A 5,610-nucleotide genomic window follows, 5' to 3' on the forward strand; every position below is an offset into this window, starting at 1 on the left:
AAGCCTCCTTATTTTCCCAAATGAACAGACATGGTCTTTTAATTAATTAAGAAAAAACAGTACTTTTTATTTAATGAATCATTTACTCTTGAATATTCTTCATTCTTTCCTGAAGATCTGGGCTTTCATCTGCTGTCTTTTTTTTTTTTTTCTTTTTTTCAGCCTGAAGAATTCTGTTTAGTATTTATTGAGTGCTGGTCTGCTAGAGATGAATTTTCTCTGTATTTACTTGTCTGAAAATGTCTTTCTCTTTCTTTCTTTCTTTCTTTCTTTCTTTCTTTCTTTCTTTCTTTCTTTCTTTCTTTCTTTTCTTTCTTTTCTTTCTCCAACGTAATGCAGGGTTTTTTTTAAAAACACTGTTTTAAAGCAACTTCTCAAATTTTTCGAATTCATGTGGATAACATGGTAGCATTTTGTATAAAAATGGGGAAAAAGCCTCCACTTAATACTAAGCCTTGCAGATAGCCCAGAGTATAGGCAGCATACTGAGTGTGGTGAGCACAGGATTTGAGAAGATGGAACTCCAATAAGCAAGAGATTTTTCCAATTAAAAATTTTTATTAGGGATCCCAACATAATAATTTCTTTCAAAAGATTGGATTGTTGCCTTTTTCTTTAATTTTACATTTCTTTATGGAAAAATGCCTAGAGGCAATGGTGAGCTCTGAAGTGGGGAGTCAGTCCACATGTGGAGAAGGGAGACCATCACTGCCTATCACTGGGATTTAAAAATAGTAATAGGGCTTCCCTGGTGGCGCAGTGGTTGAGAATCTGCCTGCCGATGCAGGGGACACGGGTTCGAGCCCTGGTCTGGGAGGATCCCACATGCCGCGGAGCAACTAGGCCTGTGAGCCACAATTACTGAGCCTGCGCGTCTGGAGCCCATGCTCCGCAGCAAGAGAGGCCACGATAGTCAGAGGCCCGCGCACCGCGATGAAGAGTGGTCCCCGCTTGCCACAACTAGAGAAAGCCCGCACACAGAAACGAAGACCCAACACAGCCAAAAATAAATTAATTAATTAATTTTAAAAAATGGTAATAATAAAAATAATCTATTTAATTCACACTATGTACCAGGACCTGTGCTAAGCACCTTAGATGCATGATCCTATTTAAACTTCAAGGCACACTATTATTATGAACACTATTTATTTATTTATTTTTGGCTGCATTGGGTCTTTGTTGCTGCATGTGGGCTTTCTCTAGTTGCGGCGAGCAGGGGCTACTGTTCCTTGCCTCCCGCGGGCTTCTCATTGCGGTGGCTTCTCTTGTTTCGGAGCACAGGCTCTAGGGTGCGCCGCCTTCAGTAGTTGTGACTCGTGGGCTCTAGAGCACAGGCTCAGTAGTTGTGGTCCAGAGGCTTAGTTGCTCCACAGCATGTTGGATCTTCCCGGACCAGGGATCGAACCCGCGTCCCCTGCATTGGCAGGCAGATTCTTACCCATTGCACCACCAGGGAAATCCCTTGAACACTACTTTGCAGATGGACTAACCATGGCTTGAAGTGGTGAAGGAGCCTCTCCAGGAAGTCCTGAAGAGGGCTCATTAGAGACTCTGAGCTCCTACCCATGGGAATCCCTCCCTCTCTCTCTCAACAGGTATGGCTGTTATTTTGAGGCTAAACTATACATCAGTGTCTGAATTCATCCATCGGCTTCTCCACCTTCCCCCACCTTCAGCTGATGTTCTTCCTGCTGTTCCTGCTGATGTACCTGTTCACGCTGCTGGGGAACCTGCTTATCATGGCCACCATCTGGAGGGAGCCCAGCCTCCACACGTCCATGTACCTCTTCCTACACCTTTGCAATCATCCCCCGCATGCTGGCCGACCTGCTCTCCACCGACCGCTCCATCGCCCTCATGGCCTGTGCCAGCCAGATGTTCTTCTTCTTCACATTTGGCTTCACCCACTCCTTCCTGCTCACCGTCATGGGCTACGACCACTACGTGGCAATCTGCCACCCCCTGAGCTACAACGTGCTCATGAGTCCCCGTGGCTGTGCCTGCCTGGTGGCCTGGTCCTGGGTTGGTGGCTCAGTCGTTGGGCTAGTGGTGACATCAGCCATTTTCCAACTCATTTTCTGTGGGTTTAATGAGATCCACTATTTTGGCTGCCATATGCCGCCTCTTCTGAAGTTGGCCTATGGGAACGTCTCCACTGCGGCCACGGGCATAGGCCTGGTGTGTGTCATTGTCTTGCTGGGCTGCTGTCTTCTCCTCCTCCTCTCTTATGCCTTCATCGTGGTCTGTGGGCCGCCAAAAAGCCTTCTCCACGGGTGCGTCCCACCTCACCGTGGTGGTCGTGCACTATGGCTTTGCCTCTGTCATCTACCTCAAGCCCAAGGGTCCCCAGTCTCTGGAAGGAGACACCCTGATGGGCACCACCTACACAGTCCTCACTCCCTTCCTCAGCCCCATCATCTTCAGCCTCAGGAACAAGGAGCTGAAAAACACCATGAAGAAGACCTTCCTCAGCAAACTCTATCCCTCCAGCATCTGAGTGACCAGTGTGGAGGTGGTTTCAGAAATATGTTAGAAGTATGACCATACCCTCATCTGTACAATGGGGTTAATAAAATCTACCTTGTAAGATTGGTGTAAAGATTTGTGGGTGTGTGCAACAAGAGTTATCACATATTAGGTGCTTAATAAATGTTAACTTTCCTTTCTTCTTCCTCTCATGGTCTGTGTGTTTGACATTAGTTTTATTTTTTAATCAAATAGCTTTATTGAGATACAATTCACATATCATAAAATTCACCCAATAAAGTACTTGTCTAAGGACATACAGCACCCCACACCCATTCCAACAGTATTAAAAAACCTGAAAAATTTTTGCTCATCCAATTGGATGAACAAAAATTGAACCTCACAGTTACTTTCATTTACCATCATTCTTCTAAATTAATTAGCTCAACAGATATTTGGGGGCCTACCATATGCTGTGTAGGAATACAGTGAACAATATGGACCAAGAGTCCCTGACCTCCCCAAAGCAACGTTCTAGAGGGCAGAGACAGACAATATCCAACAAACAGATATATGCCAGTTTGTAATAAGCACATGGGAGTCAAGTAAAGCAAATCAAGAGAGAAAGGACATGGCCAAGGGTGTTCTATTTGTGTAGTATGTTTAGGGAAGGGCTTTATGATATTTGAGCAGCTAAGACTCTAAGGGATTGACATTTGAGTTGCTGTTTTCTGAGATAAAAAAAGTACTGTGGGAGAATGAAGTGTGTGTGTGTGTGTGTGTGTGTGTGTGTGTGAGAGAGAGAGAGAGAGAGAGAGAGAGAGAGAGAGGAGAGGTAGAGAAAAGATAATAATGCCAACAAGAACATCCAAGGTTTTTATACATTAAGTTTGAGATGTCTCCTAGATATACACTTGGAGATATTCAGTAGTCAGTTGGATAGGGATAAAGATAAGAATTTGAGGATCACCTGTGTGCCCAAAGTACATAAAGCCCTGATACTAGATGGGATCCCCAGGGAAAAAGGATGCTGATGAAGTTCAAGGATTGAATGGCTTAAATAGTTGTCTTGTGTTCCATGTACAAATGAACCAAGATTTGTCTAACAGTTCTTTACTAATGGATATATCTAATGTTTTCCAATCTTAAATGTCACCAGTCTAAACATTCTATTAGTTACAGAAATGTGGAATATATCTATAAGATATCCATTTAATTAGGTGGGAAAATGGGCGGCAAGACTTAAACTCAGGTCATTCTGACTTCAAACACAGCTTTTCACAAACTGTTTCCCTCTGCTTTGGAGGGCAATGAGGCTTCTCACAGTAAACTTTAGAGCCAACATTCTGGCTTCTTCAGTATTGTGGGGATTACATTGGTCCACCTAAGAAATATCTGTTAATAAATTGTATCTTCCAAGTACCATGTTGGTGCTGGGTGTGATGGTGAGCAAGATGGACAGACTTCCTGACCTCAGGAAGCTGATAGCCTAAGGAATATAATAAGTTTGCAGAGGACATTGGGTGCCTGACTCCTTGTTGGTACCAAATCACTTTCCAGGTTCTTTTTCCATTTGGATACCAGTTGGATCAGAGGCCAAGTTGGTCTTTAATGAAGAAAATGAAAGAGGCTAGCTTGTATTCTTGTCCAGATTGGTTTTGCTGCCAAGGGAGCAGAGTATCCTGGCTCAATGTGCATGAGTTACTCAGGAATTCCTTCAAGACCAAGACTTATTTTGAAATCATGAAGTAGTCCTGAATCTACAGAGATATTACATCAATGTCCCAAGGATGCATGGGTCAGTATATGGTGGGTTGCAGTACCCACCTGTGGTTTAACAGGCTCTCAAGGTGCTGGAGTGTTTGATTTGAAACTGGGCTAGTCCTCCCTGGATGATGGATCCACAAAACCCATTGTAGGAAAATGTTGTGTGGAGCTTTGGGTGGAGAGACCTGAGAATCAGAAAAGACCTACATTGGAAGCCTGGCTCTACTAAATTTTGTGATCTTGGATGAGTCTGCAACTATTTTGAGCTTCAGTTTCCGTTCTGTCAAATAGAGTGGATGTGAGTTTATTTGCCCTGATACTCTGTTGTAGGCTGTAATGAGACAATGTATGTGAGGGGTAGCAGGAAACATGCAGTATATTCTGCAAAGGAGAATGCTCTGGGTTCCCCAGTTTTGACTGAAATTGTTTCCACATTCTCACACTTCACGTTAACCTGAGATGTTTTACTGCTCAACTTATAGAGAAAGACTGGATTCAACTTTAGGACAAATGATGTATAGTTACTACTCAAACATGAATACACATATTTTCTTTTTTTAAAACTTTGGCTAATTTGAATAATTTATTGCTGTGCATTTTAATTATATATGTTGTTGCATACAACAATATCACCATAAACCAATGTCCATTAAGTATTATAATTTGCTATTTTAAAATAACTGTTTCTGAAACAATTCAAATTTGTCAAGGAAACTTTTAAAAAATGAGTTATAATTGACATATAACATTGTGTAAATTTAAGGTGTACAGTGTGCTGATGTGATACCTTTATGTATTGCAGTATGATTACCGCCGTAGGGTTAGCTCACACCTCTATCATATCACATTATTATCTTTTTTGTGGTGGGAACAATTAAGATCTAGTGTCTTATCAGCTTTGAAATGTATAATACAGCATTATTGTCTATAATTACTGGCTCTGCATTAGACCTGCAGGTCTTATTTATCTACTGGCTACAAATCTGTGCCCTTAAAAACATCTCCTCAATTCTCCACCTCTCAGTCCTGGTGATCACCATTCTATTCTCTGTTTTATGAGTTTACCTTTTTTAGATTCTACATATAAGTGATGTTACAGTATTTGTCATTCTCTTGAATACACGTATTTTCAACAAATTATAAGTACTATGAAGTATAGTCAACCTTAAATCCCCCCTCATCCCTATGGAGGATCAGGAAGCCAGAAGGACCATGGGATACGCCTTCATCCTAGGCTCTGCACTCACTATTGTGGTTCATCAAAGAGTTCCCCAATGGTGCATGTGCTATGTCAGTCTCTAATACAGCAGCTGATTTCTCATGGTGAGACTTCATTCCTTGACCTAACTATAGAGACTTCTCTGTCTCTCTGCA

General features: G+C 42.3%; 1 pseudogene; it reads left to right on the plus strand.

Moving 5' to 3' along the window:
* The first annotated feature begins 1,600 nt into the window (after positions 1-1,600).
* LOC103010692 (olfactory receptor 10H1-like) lies at positions 1,601-2,500 on the plus strand (annotated as a pseudogene).
* The last annotated feature ends 3,110 nt before the right edge of the window (positions 2,501-5,610 follow it).

Source organism: Balaenoptera acutorostrata, chromosome 2 (genome assembly GCF_949987535.1).
Source record: "Balaenoptera acutorostrata chromosome 2, mBalAcu1.1, whole genome shotgun sequence".
Taxonomy (NCBI): domain Eukaryota; kingdom Metazoa; phylum Chordata; class Mammalia; order Artiodactyla; family Balaenopteridae; genus Balaenoptera; species Balaenoptera acutorostrata.